The 15,000-nt window shown below is 38.8% G+C and overlaps 1 protein-coding gene across 3 annotated transcripts in view; it reads left to right on the top strand.

Annotated features, from left to right (window-relative positions):
• LOC106875058 (serine/threonine-protein kinase tricornered) overlaps positions 1–15,000 on the top strand; it is a 147,011-nt gene that overhangs the window by 65,234 nt on the left and 66,777 nt on the right. Inside the window, exon 1 of one of the 3 annotated variants that reach the window (XM_089363491.1) lies at positions 14,888–14,937. The exons of the other annotated variants lie outside the window; for them this stretch is intronic. The gene's annotated coding sequence lies outside the window, so the exon portion shown is untranslated. Of the gene's footprint in view, positions 1–14,887; positions 14,938–15,000 lie in introns of those variants that run through there. 3 annotated transcript variants of the gene reach the window in all.

The following is a 15,000-nucleotide window of genomic DNA, read 5'->3' as shown; positions in this document are numbered from 1 at the left end:
AACTGCTTTCCAGGGTTGACTCAAGACACTTTTTTTTTCAGAGGAGATCAATAGAAGGAAGTTCTCACCAGATGAGGTGTCACCTGAATGTTTTTTTTTTTTTTACTCAGGTGTTGGTTTTAAACATCCAAGACTAAGAGCAGTTCTCTGTGAACAGGTTTCCACCCAGCTTCTGTTTGCCCAGTTTCGCTCTCAGATCTTTGATCCACTCAATTCTATGACAAAAAGACACTTGCCCAACGTGTTGCACGGTAAGATTGAAACCACAGAATTGTGAAGTAAACTTCCGTCACTGTACACCCGCACGATCTTCACTAGGGTGTTAGGGTTAGGGTTTTAGGGTCAGGGTTAGGGTTCTAGGGTTGCGGTTACGGTTAGGGACGGAATTCCCTAACCCTAAAATCTTAACCGAAACCCTAACCCTAAAACCCTAGTGAAGATCGTGCGGGTGTTAATCTGAAAAATTACCGTACATTTATATGTATGATGGTCACAAGTACACATACACTCATACACGAAAGCGTATGTTCACATACAAACACACACGCTAGTATTCTCCCGGCCCATATACATTTTATATGCTCACACGCGTCTACAGACCAAACAAACACACAAACATTTACTTCCCTCTGATATTTACAGATCCACACACACACACACTCTGATATATGTTGCCATTTTGACACATCCCAACCACACATCCATCATCGACACAAATAAACCCCCCCCACCACCACCACCACCACCACATGATGCGCATTCATACAGTCCCACACCCTACAATATGTACACATTGACATATATTAAGTTCACCAAACACTCAAAGCTCTTCCACACGCAAACACATACGCACACTCACATCTCCTCCACACAAGCACTCACCTTCGTCTGCCTCTCACACAAACAGACACACATTCATCTTCGCTCCGTCACACAAACACACATTCACCTCTCTCCCCTCTCTCTCTCTCACACACACACACACACACACACACACACACTCTCATTCATATACAGAAACTCGCACTTCTTCCTTTTCTGGACACTAAACAGCACCCTCTCACATCAATGTAAGCTAACTATAGTAATTTCAGGCAAAGTTATCACTCTTAAACACTGGGAAACACTCTTCAACTCTTGTTTTCTGTGACTCCCATTTTCGTAAAATGTCCGACTCTGTCGCTCGGTGTGAATGAAACACTAACACACACACACACAGACATTCACACACATAAATGACTGGATGTTTGGGGAGGGCATTTGTGAATGTTATCTACAAAATATATAAATAAACGAAAAATTTAAACGTATTATTTAGAGAGAGAGATTGTGTTAGAGTTTAAAATTTAGTAGTATCAAGGTGGCGGTTTTGATTGGGTAGAGGTCATATCACACTTGTGTCAACCCTGTGTTAGACTACTGAGCCGATAGAGAAGAAGCCTTTTATTTGGATGCTAGAAATAGGAGCTAAATCTCCCTCAACCCCTATCTTACTGTCGTCTGAAAAAGGTGGGGGAAAAAGGGTGGAAGGCATAGCAAATAAAATAGTACTTTTTCTTATATAAATTGACTGAAATCAACCTCTGCCCCTCCTCCACCAAAAACGAAATTAAGAGGAAACATGGTTGGAACCTCTTTGATCAAACTGAATCGAAACTGGCCAGATGCTTAACAAATGCTATGTTGAGTTCATGTACTCTCTCACACACACACACACACACACACACACACACACACACACACACACACACAAGCAAGCATGTGACTCCCACTCCTATTCTTGTGAATGGCTTGTAAAGGAAGAGAGATGCATTGGACGACACAAGCGTTTCTTTGTACTTTGATCCTTACTAGTTCTGGAGGTGGTGGTTGTTGTTGGTGCTACCAAAATACGTTGCCGAGATATTTACACGCATACGCAGATAGACACACACACACACACACACACACACACACACACGTATTTACTTACCTACACATATGTATAAACGTGTGTGTTTATATATATATATATATATATATATATATATATATATATATATATATATATATGTATATATGTATATATATATATGCGAGTAAAAATAAATACAAAAAAGGGGTTTTGTATGATTGTGTATAGAGGAATATATTATTTTGTTTTAAAGAGTTCCAACACTGTTTTTTATGTTTTATTTATATTCCTGCAGAACCAATGTGGGATATAGAATATGGAATATATAATATAATATACAATATATAATATAAAATCAAAATGGATGGTACAATGAAATAAAGTATTGAATGTCTTATTGAATATATGGAATATGTCTTATTGAATAGATGAAATACTGAGTGTTCAATATATATATATATATATATATATATGGGAGAATATACAAAAAATAACAACAGACGAGGACAGGTGGTGTAAATAACAAAAGTATATATTAGTATGACGCTCGGGAATACGGAAAGTCTTTGACGTTTCGAGCTACGCTCTTCAACAGAAAGAATACGGAGACAAGGAGAAAAACACGGAGAAAAAAAATTGAATAGTGTTCAGTCAACGGTATATATATATATATATATATATATATATATATATATATATACATACATATATATATATATATAAATATACACACTTTATTTGTGGGATCGACTAATGTGGTACCATTTTTCTTTATTAGCGTGTGTGTGTGTATAGGCGCCATTCATGCACAGCTGGCCTGTGGGAATGCACTGGGAATGTACCACACACACACACACACACAAACTCACATACACACACACACACACACACACACACCACCTACACTCACACGCTCGTGCACTCTCACTCATAAACTTTCTGACTCACTCTTTCTCACACTATATATGTCGCACGCATACTGTCTCCCTTTCATACATACTGTCTCTCTTATATACGCACTCTCATGTACACACATATACAGACGTATGTATATATATATATACACTCTTATAAACACACACACACACACCCGTAAGGGCACACATTCTATCTCCCGCATACACAAACACAACTCTGTACTCAGTATTTCTCTGACACACATACACACACACACACACATACACACTCACTCACTCTCTCTCTCTCTCTCTCTCTCATATCATCCCTCCCTGTCTATATCAGTCATTATCACTCTCTCTCTCTCACACTCTTACCCCTGTCCTTTCCCACCCTCCTCCTCTCTCACATATACAGTTTATAGAAACTACAATAATGTGCATGCTTGAATTCTCACACTCAAACGCAAGCAAATCTGAGCAAATGAGTCTCAAGTTGTTATTTAACCCCAGGTCAATACTAATGGAGCAGACCTGTGATCAAGGACATTGAAGCTTTAATCATCCGCAGATGAATGACACCGCTTCTATGACAGTGACAATCATTTTACAACTATCACATAATATCACAAGATGACATAAGCTCATACACACACACACACACACACACACACACACACACACACACACACATTCATGCTGCAGGCTTCTTTCAGTTTCTGTTACTCAAATACATTTACAAGGTTTTTGGTTGGCCATGAAGCTATAGTAGGAGACACTTGACCAAGGTGCCGTGCAGTGGGATTGAACCGGGAACCAAACCATGTGGTTGGCAAGCAAACTCCTTACCACACACCCGTGGCTACGAATGTATCTAGGGGTACACTGTCCTAGTTACACATCTCTTAAGGAGGGGAAAACTGTAATTTGAGAAAGGTTTGGTAGCTATTTTTAGCAGGTTGTATAACTGCATAGAGCAATGGGTTCCATATGACCCTTCCATATAAGATTTTGTTGTTAAGATTTACCTGCTTATATTTCTACAATGCACCAAATATATTAAGCAATTTTTTAAAATACAATTCTTGATAATATTTAATTACAAAATATAAGATGATTTTTTAAACATTGATTGGCTTGTGAGATACATCAATGTACACATATACACACATACACATCGTGGTACTCTGTCTGTTACGACGACGAGGGTTCCAGTTGATCTGATCAACGGAACAACCTGCTTGTGAAATTAACGTGCAAGTGGCTGAGCATTCCACAGACACGTGTACCCGTAACATAGTTCTCGGGGAGATTCAACGTGACACAGAGTGTGACAAGGCTGGCCCTTTGAAATACAGGTACAACAGAAACTGGAAGAAAGGGTGAGAGAAAGTTGTGGTGAAAGAATACAGCAGGGTTCGCCGATGGCCAAAAATACGGTTGAAAAGTACTGGTGTGGAGGATATTAGATCTGTTGAAGCAGAATTAGTCAACAACAACATCAACACCCTCATAGACAGACAGCTCTTAAGGCAATTAGCTGAAGCAACTAAGAAGACTTCCAACCGGATCCAGTGAAGTAGGAATGGAAATGATTTTCAAAAGGGACAATTTAGGCCACAGTCAACTGGCGTCTTAGAGTGAAGTGGTTGCAATACTGTCATTGATTTTCTGAGATCATTCTCGATGACGTTTCGAACCTCTTCCATTGTTTGTAAAGTGGTGAGTAACTGTGTTTGTATTCTTACATATTGTTACGGTTGCCACTCTTTCTCACAACTGGGAACTGGATTTCTACAACGGAAACAACAATAATGACTATCTTCCAAACTGGCCCACCACCAGGGAGAGAAAATAGGAAGCAAATTCCTTTTGTGGAAATGAATACACATAGGTGCAGGAGTGGCTGTGTGGTAAGAAGCTTGCTTACCAACCACATGGTTCTGAGTTCAGTCCCACTACGTGGCACCTTGGGCAAGTGTCTTCTACTATAGCCTCAGGCCGACCAAAGCCTTGAGTGGATTTGGGAGACGGAAACTGAATGAAACCTGTTATATATATTTGTTGTGTGTCTGTGTCAGTTCCCCTCCCCCACCACTGCTTGACAACCAGTGTTGGTGTGTTTACGTCTCCGTAACTTAGCAGTTTGGCAAAAGAGACTGATAGAATAAGTATCAGGCTTAAAAAAATAAAAAGTACTGAGGTTGATTCATTCGACTAAAATTCTTGAAGGCAGTGCCCCAGCATGGCCACAGTCTAATCAAAACAAGGACAAGAATCAAAGAATAAATGCACTGACCCCATTTATTTCCTTGTTTACATTGTGGCATGAACGGAAGGGAGGCATATGCACATATACACATCCTCACAACATAAACGCAGACATACATGCACATATGTGCATGCACATACGCATCTGCACACACACACACACACACACACACACACACACACACACACACACACACACACACAATTGTATAAACAGATAAAATGAAATCCTTATCAAGTGTGTGTGTGTGTTTGAAATCTGAGAAAGAAAATTGTGTTAAGGTTTTGTCTAAGACTTGAGACTGCGTAGGTAGTTTATAAGAAGTGGACAATGTCGACTGGTATCAGGGTGACAGCTGGCTATCTAAGACAAAATAAACAGCCCCCCCCCCACCTCAATTAGTGGATTTCTGCATTGATCCCATAATTCCATTATCAGACACTGTTGTGGTCTGATATTATTTATTTACTTTTTTTGATAGCAAGTGTGTGTGCGTTGGGGGGTTGTATCTGAGATAATAATAATAATTATTTAATTATTTCTGACATCGATAGAAGGCTTGAAAGTTGTGGAGAGGTGCTCAGTTGATTATATGGTAGACCGCAGTACATGACTGGTACTTTGTTACCCACCGCTGAGGGATGAATAATAAGCATTGTGCCCTTGAGCAAAGCACTTCATTTCACGTTGCACCAGTCCACTCAGCTGGCAAAAATGAGAAACCCTGCAACAGACTGGTGTACCATCCCGGTGGGGAATTTATACGCTGTGGCAACCGGGGGGGGGGGGACTGGCCCTTATGACTCAATATGACTCAAGAAGGAAACCTTTTTTTTTTTTTAATAAGTACTAAACTTTAAATATAAGTCCTGGGGGGTCAATTTGTTCGACTATGACTCTCTAGAGCTGCTGTCCAGTGACTGAAACAATGGAAAAATAAAAAGAAAAGATATCTTCACAATACTGTTTCGTAGTTTTCAGAGGGGATGTAGTGGTGGTGGTGGTGGTCGAGTACTATCATTGGTTGTAGTATTGTTAGTCAGTAAAGAATTACTTATCAGCGAGTGGTTGCGGTGGGTGGGAATGATATTGAAGTTTTGTGTAAATTGTCTAAGTCTATCTCATAACATCCTTATAGTTTGTTAGAGAATGCAAACCACACCTTATACTTATGACTAATCTTGGCCAATCACTTCAAACCTCTTTCTGCTCTTCTTCCACACACTTACTCTCTCGACAGACAGACACACAGACAGACAGATAATCAGACACACACACACACACACACACACACACAAATATCTTGTTTACATGGTTCTTCCATTTCCTTCTCTCACCTCCTTTTCTTCCTATCCACAGGCCACTCTTTCTTTCTTTTTCTCTCTATCTCTCAATATAAACAAACACCACACACATCGCACACATCAAGATCCAGCGGGGGGGGGGGGAGAGCTGAAATGAAGAACCCCCCCCTCCCTACTCCTGATTTAACCCTTTAGCATTCAAATTACTCTGTGGAATGTAATGCTTATTTATTCACATTATTTTCAATTAATCATGCATTATCTTGAAGTTTTGAGATTTCAACAGATGTGATTGTTTATTTTTAGAATGACACTGCGGTGTACGTGTGAGAGGTCAGATCGGGTCTGTTTGAACATAAAACAAGTGAAATATGGTCCCCCACCCACAACCTTTGTTTTGCCACTCACCTAAAAACACCTAAAACTCTACAAGGCTCTGGCAGGGGTTGGTGGCGACCCCTGTTGTACTCTTTCACCACAACTTTCTCTCACTCTTCTTCTTTCTGTTGTGCCTGTATTTCAAAGGGTCAGCCCTGTCACACTCTGTGTCATGCTGAATCTCCCTGAGAACTACGTTAAGGGTACATATGTCTGTGGAGTACTCAGCCACTTGCATGTTAATTTCACAAGCAGGCTGTTCCGTTGATTGGATCAACTGGAACCCTCGTTGTCATAACCGACAGAGTGCCACAATGTGTATGTGTGTATATGTCTGTGTGTATGACTCCCCCCCCCCTCTCTCTCTCTCTCTACACACACACTGTATATCAGTATCCTTGTAAGGACAAGTTCTTTGTTTACTAAACCATACAACTATTTGACAATTTTGACTTGATGAATAAGTAAACCTCTGCATGGCTGGTCAGCTGACTAGAAATAGCAACCAAATCCTCCTCAAATTGCAACTGCAATGTCCACCATGACAACTACTAAAATCTTCCCTTCAGTTTTTATTGAACCTCTCCCCACTGCCATTGTTATCATTACCATGACGATGACTACCAGAACCACCTTCCTCTACAATGCCATCACCAACATCATCTCCTTAAAGACAATACTCTTTTATACCTTATCACGACCATCACCACCTCTATAATCAGAGTATCAAGAACTGTATTTAAAGTGTGTTTATGTGTGAATGGATGGGATTATGTAGTTTGTATGTTAGTAGGTGAATTATATATGTGTGTGTGTGAGTGTGTGATGCACAGAAGTAGCAAGCTGAAATACAAAATTTTACATTTGGCACTTTTACATGTTGCTAGAAGCCAAATAGAATTGTTTCTGTTGGCAATTTTGTTATGTTGGCTACTGGAGCTGCATTGCTAGTCTTTGGTGTCTGTATTTGTATACAATATATGTGTTAGTGATTGCATCTAAGTACGTGTATTGGTGATTGTAAGCATGTTCGTGTGTGTACACCATGTTCCTCGTTCTTATAATGTCGTTTTTCCTTTTTTTTTCCTTTTAATGTTGGCACTGGTAGGGTTTAGATAACATATGTATTTCTAACAGGCTTGAACTTGAGCCTCGGTCATCTCATCTCCAATATTCAACCTTTGAATATCTGATCTAAGTTTGTGAATGAATGGATTTTGTATTCGGTTACCAGCTCTGCTCCCACTCTCATGCATTGCCTTGTGTAGTTGGACAGATTATATTTAATCTATGAGTTTCAATACACCTTGCTGTTGGGAACAAACACGGTTTTATCGATTATTTGAAAATGTTGCCTGTGGTAGACTGGCATCATATCCAGGTGGTGAGACACGTCTTTTCTCTTCTCCACTATTTGCCATGAAGCTGGACCTCTGCATTGATCATTAAACAACTTTCAAGGCCCAGAAAGTGCTCACATTATATTTCACCTGGTCTTCAGGAACAGGTTGTAAAATAAGTTATCTACCAATGTTTAACTGTGCAAGACTGGTGTTTTATCCTGCGGGGTTTCAGTGTTAATCTCTCCTCCAACCTTTAAGAGCTTTTTAATAATCTCTCCTAGTGGTTCCACATCTTCAACATGGCAAAAACTACATCGCAAAGACTAGCCTTTCTCTGAGAGCCACAAAATATTTCAGCTCTGGACAGTCATCTAAGTTGGTGCTGTTGCTACACAGACATCATAGACCACACCAAAAAGGGGTCTAGAGAAGTCCCTCTGTTCATCCTTTTCTAGCAGTCGTTGATTGCAAGGGGGACATCACCCATGGTGATCTCACTGACTTTAGATGATCTTTGAAGGCCATAGCTTCAATCCCTTCCCTCAAACCACCCCATCATCATCATCATCATCATCATTTAATGTCCACTTTTTTATGTTGGTGGAATTGTTAGCATGCTGGGTGAAATATTCAGCAGTATTTTGTTTTCCTTTACGCTCTGAGTTCACATTCCACTGAGGTTGACTTAGCCTTTTGGGTTCAATAAACTGTACCGGTTGAGCATTGGAGTCTATGTAGTTGTCTTTACTCTTAGGTATGAGATGAAAACCTGCACCCCTCTGCCAAATCATGTTGAGCCAGTGTGGTAGAGTAGGCTCATGAAACCGGTACGATCTTGAGCTCAAATTCACAGCCTGTGTTGGTGGAAAGAACATGCTGAGACCTTTGTCTTGTAGTGGACTGAACATTGGCAGCCCAACTGAAGCTAGCACAAAGATGCTTCTCTGCCAGATTGCCTCAGTCCTACATAGTGGTTGTTGTTTAGTTTCGTTTCAGGTCAATCAGGATTAGATATTCTTATGCTTGATCTGTTCTCATTTAAGATGAAAGGGTATACTATTTCTAATAGGTTGGTCAACCGTTCAGAAGCTCCCTCATTGATGTCAAACCTCTATGTCCAATATACACATCGGGCCTCTGGGGTTCTATTTAATGTGTTGATGTGAAGGTAGTATCAGGAGACAGATGTCGTTAAAACAAGCTGCTTGTTTAGCTTTCATTAATTTTGTTGTTGTTACTTTTTTTTTATTAAATTTTTGCAAGAGCATTAATTAACACACAAAACCTTCAGTTGCATGAGTGAGTTTAGAATTTTCTTAATTAACAAAACTTGTATCAGAAGCTGACATAGCAAAACGTGTTTAAACCCTGATACATTGCTCAAACCCTCAGATCTTTTTGTTCCCCTGTTCCAAAAATAACAGAAGCACATTTTCTGTTATGTTTAATGATTCAGTGCCCCCCTGGGGTCACAGTTTTAAATTGTCTTGTTATCTTGAAGTGATTGGAATCATATTTTTTCTCTTGTGTTGTTCACATATTATGTTTTTGATTTCCGTTGTCTTGCATAGAGAATTAAAGGTTTTAAGGAATTTACACATTTTAACTCTTTTCAAGAGTATGACTATTGGCAACTCTTATAATGGTTATTTTGTGGAACCATTCTATCTGTAAATCCTGGTATCAGTGAAATAAAATGAAGTTAAGTGTATAAAGATATGAGATTTAGAAATTGCTATTTCTAAGTGGATTTATTGAGGTGTGTGGGGGGAGGGAGAAAGAAAGGGTGACTGAAGATGCTCCCAGCAATTTTAGATCTGAAAGGCTTAAGTTAAAAACCAACCAACCAACAAACAAAAATATTCAAGTCAGTTATTAGATAAATTAATTGAACATCTTGGAATTTTAAATTAACCTAAATGGATTCCATTGAAGCTTTTAAATCTCTCTATGATGGTATTTTGGTTCCACCATCATGGTAAGGATAACTGGTTTAAATGTATGAACGAGAGTTGAGTGTTTCAGGTGTTGGCCTTCTGTTTGTCGTGGTTACTTAACCCCAGGTCAGGCCTGACCAGGCAGACCTATGATCAAATTCGTTCTACACATCAGCATCCCATGGTTTTTTTTTTTTATCTTGAGCCAGAATAAAATTTATCTTCCTCAGCTGCTCACTGTCAGAAAATAACAGTTAAACACCAACCTCAGAGTTTAATAGATGCTGTATTGTCTGTGAAGGTGCATGGCTCAGTGGTTAGAGCATTGGGCTCACAATCACAAGGTAGTGAGTTTGATTCTTGGACTGGTCTGTGTGTTGTGTTCTTCAACAAGACACTTTATATCATGTTGCTCAACATCACTGGTGCCAAGCTGTATCGGCCTCCCTTTGCCTTTCCCTTGGATAACACTGGTGGCATGGAGAAGTGAGGCTGGCATACATGGGCGACTGCTAGTCTTCCATAAACAACCTTGCCCGGACTTGTGTCTCGGAGGGGAACTTTCTAGGTGCAATCCCATGGAAATTTATGACTGAAGGAGGTCTTTACCCTTTTTATTGTCTGGCATTACTTTTCAATGTAGCCTATATAATGCAAACATGTAGTGTAAACATGTAAACATCATCACCATCTTTTCAAATCCTGTTGCATTTCACATTGTTTTGAATTTATCCTGCTTTCTTGAGATTTCGATGATGTGATTGTTTATGTTCAAAATGACATTGTAAGATAGGTGTGAGATATCTGAGCTGGCCAGTTTGAACTTAAAACAGGTAGAATATTTTGATTGGATATGGCCAGTTTAAATGCTAAAAGGTTAATGATTGAGGCTAAGAAGCATGTAATCAGAAAATTTTATGCAGCCATGGCCATATTTATAATAAAATATTGTCATGTTTTTCAGTTAAATTTTAAAAGTAATCAACATTCGATCCTCAGAAGAGAAGAGGTTGTTACAAAAGACAAACTGAAAAAAGACCGACGTGTATATATATATATATATATATATATATATATATATATATATATATATATATATATATATGTACATCTATGTGTGTGTCTTAATGCCCGTGTTTCCCCCCCCCCCCCCATCACTACTTGACAACTGGTGTTGGTGTGTTTTACGTCCCTGTTTATTTAGTAGTTCAGCAAAAGAGACCAATAGAATAACTACTAGGCTCTAAAAAAAAATCAAGTCCTGGGGTCGATTTGCTTGACGAAAGCCCTTCAAGGTTGTGCTCCAGCATGGCTACAAATCAAATGACTGAAGCAAGTAAAAGAATAAAAGACTACTTCAACATAAATATGATAATGAGAGGGTTAAGGGAGATTTGACTGCTATTTCCATCAGGTTCACTGACTCCATAGAGGCTCCGTTGTCATGTATTTAAGATAAAACCCTAAATGTCAGATATTTGTGGTGTTAAGCACCGTTGCTCTTTACTTTCTCTGTCTTTTGTCTCTCTCTGTTTATTGTACAACTTCATTTGTGAAGTTCGTTGCAGAAGATTCCGGTGTGAGTATTTCCTTTTGTGTATTTCCCTCCAATTTTGAAGGAAAACAAACCCCCTATTGTTCTCTTTACTTGGTCTCATTGTAACACTTCCACGAATATCAATTATCCTGACTCAAACCTTTTCCACTGTCTCCTCTTTCAGACTTAAGCTTTCGTAATAAGACCCTATGTAGCCCCTTGGCCTGTTGGATGTAGCAGATCAGTAGAGACTGACCCAGGGCTAAACAACAGCTATTGTAACTCTAAACAACTATATATACACATACACACACACACACACACACATATATATATGTGCAGGTGTGGCTGTGTGGTTAGAAGCTTGCTTCCCAACGACATGGTTCTGGGTTCAGTCCTACTGTGTAGCACATTGGTCAAGTGCCTTCTACTGTAGCCTCGGGTCGACCAAAGCCTTGTGAGTGGATTTGGTAGATGGAAACTGAAAGAAGCTTGTTGTGTATATATATGTATGTGTATATATATTTAGCTGTGTGCCTGTGTTTGTTTCCCCACCGTCGCTTGAAAAAACCCGATGTTGGTGTGTTTACGTCCCCGTAACTTAGCGGTTCGGCAAAAGATACTGATCGAATAAGTACTAGGCTTACAAAGAATGAGTCTTGGGGTTGATTTGTTCGACTGAAGGTGGTGCTCCAGCATGGCCGCAGTTAAATGACTGAAACGAGTAAATGAATAAAAGAACACACACACACACACACACACACACACACACACACACACATATATATAACACAAGCTATATATAAGGCAGTTTGCTGGCTCATTGGTTAGCATGCTGAACAAAACACTTTGCAACATTTTGTCTGTCTTTGTGAGCTGAGTTCAAACTTTGCCAAGGTCGACTTTGCTTTTTATCCCTTCGGGATCGATAAAATAAGTACCAGTTGCATACTGAGGTTGATTTATTTGTCTTACCCACTTCCCCAATATTTCAGGTCTTGTGCCTATAGTAGAAAGGGTTATTATTATTATTATTATTATTATTTGGGCACCAATGCTGGTCACTTGTGAAAGATATCCGTGCCGGCGACACACATATGGCACTCGTGCTGGTGACACATTAAAGGGTACCTGTGCCGGTGACACGTAAAAGACTTCCAGTACACTCTGTAAAGTGGTTGGCATTAGGAAGGGCATCTAGCTGTAGAAACCAACCCGAAACAGATGATCGGAGCCTGGTGCAGCTCTCTGGCTTACTGATCGGGGCCCCAGTCAAACCATCTGACCTATGTCAACATGGAAACTGGACGTTAAATGATGATGATAATGATGATGGTTATTATTATTCTGTATGACACGGCGTCCATTCTTTGCAATGAGGCCAGTACCCATGTCATACACTGCATCGTTCTCGTTATATAATCTATTAACCTTATCTGCCAAACAGTTGCTTTACCCAGGTCTATTGGCCCTGGCTAACAGTTGAGAAAAAAGAAAAAAATCTGAATCTTTGGCAAGCTCACCACCACCACCACCATCTCAAGTGTTGGATAGGGCAGAACCAAGTGAGATAGGGGCAAGGTAGTGGGAGGAACCAATTGCTCACCCTCCTCCTCCTCACATTATCTACACCCCACACACTCTTTTCCTCTCTCACCCTCTCCCTCTCCTCCACCTACATTTGTCTCTTACTAAACAACTGCTATCATTGACACTAGAAGCCTATTATTCTTTATGAAAGACGTTTTTCACTAAACTTGTCTCTATTTACTGAGTAGGCATTGCTTTCCGCAGCTTAGATCAGCAGTGCACACGTATGTACAAAGTATGTATGTACACTGAGCGTGTGCGTGCAAATATACAAGTATTCTTTCACCTCTTATTGATCTTCAAGCTGTCTATAGTTATATATATATATATATACATATATATATATATATATATATATATATATATATAATAACTAGTTATGTGTATCATGTTATTGATATGTATGTATGTGTGTGTGTACATATGGTGTGTGTGTGTATATATATATATATATATATATATATATATATATATATATATATTGAAAATAAGTTAATATTCTGAAGCAGTGTGTAGATCAGGTTGACTGGATATCTATATTTAAATGTACATATATGTATATGCGTGTGTGTATATGTGTGTGTATATATATGTGTGTATATACACGCACACAAATATATGTATATATTTATATATCTGTGTGTATGTATGTGTGTGTGTGTGTATATTTTTGTGTATTATCTCCATTGGTTCAGTCAAAGTGCACCCCTCTCAGTTGTAGTACTCAATACAGGATTCAAGTGTAAAGTTACATATCACTTTTAGTTCAGAAATCCGTGCAGTGACCATTTCAACTTCAGGCCAATATAACGAGCTGAAGCTGAAATGACCATTGTCCTGATTTGATTAAAAGAAAGAAAAAAAAGAGATGTGTGTGTTTATATTATATAATATGTGTATGTATGCACACACACACAAATGCATGTGTATGTGTGTATATAAATACCTTTCTATTTCTGTCTATATCCATCTATTTATCCATCTACCCATCTATTTATCCATCTACCCATCTATTTATCCATCTACCCATCTATTTATCCATCTACCCAGATGAATATCCATCTACCCATCTATTTATCCATCTACCCATCCATTTATCCATCTACCCATCCATTTATCCAGCTACCCATCTATTTATCCAGTTACCCATCTATTTATCCATCTACCCATCTATTTATCCATCTACTCATCTATTTATCCACTTACCCATCTATTTTTCCATCTACCCATCTATTTTTCCATCTACTCATCCATCTACCCATCTATTTATCTATCTACCCATCTATTTATCCATCTACCCAGATGAATATCCATCTACCCAGATGAATATCCATCTACCCATCTATTTATCCATCTACCCATCCATTTATCCACCTACCCATCTATTTATCCAGCTACCCATCTATTTATCCAGTTACCCATCTATTTATCCAGTTACCCATCTATTTATCCATCTACCCATCTATTTATCCATCTACCCATCTATTTATCCATCTACCCATCTATTTATCCACTTACCCATCTATTTATCCATCTACTCATCCATCTACCCATCTATTTATCTATCTACCCATCTATTTATCCATCTGCATTCAAGTTATTAATATATGTGTTTATTTATCCAAAGAGAAAAAAAAATGTGTATTGTGAACCTACATGATTACATAATGTTGCATTCATCATAATCGATATATATCCATACATCACCTTATTTATCTTTTCTTTTCTTCCTTTAGGTAAGTGGTACATTTTCATACCTTAACACTTCGCTGTGTATCCAGTTCAGGTATGTACCTATGTATGTAGATATGCAGTTATATATCCGTTATCTGTCAATGAAAGGTTGTTT

This window comes from Octopus bimaculoides, chromosome 15 (assembly GCF_046866305.1).
Source record: "Octopus bimaculoides isolate indiv1 chromosome 15, ASM4686630v1, whole genome shotgun sequence".
Taxonomy (NCBI): Eukaryota; Metazoa; Mollusca; class Cephalopoda; order Octopoda; family Octopodidae; genus Octopus; species Octopus bimaculoides.
The sequence above is the reverse complement of the archived record's forward strand: the minus strand, read 5'-3'. Positions and strand labels throughout refer to the sequence as shown.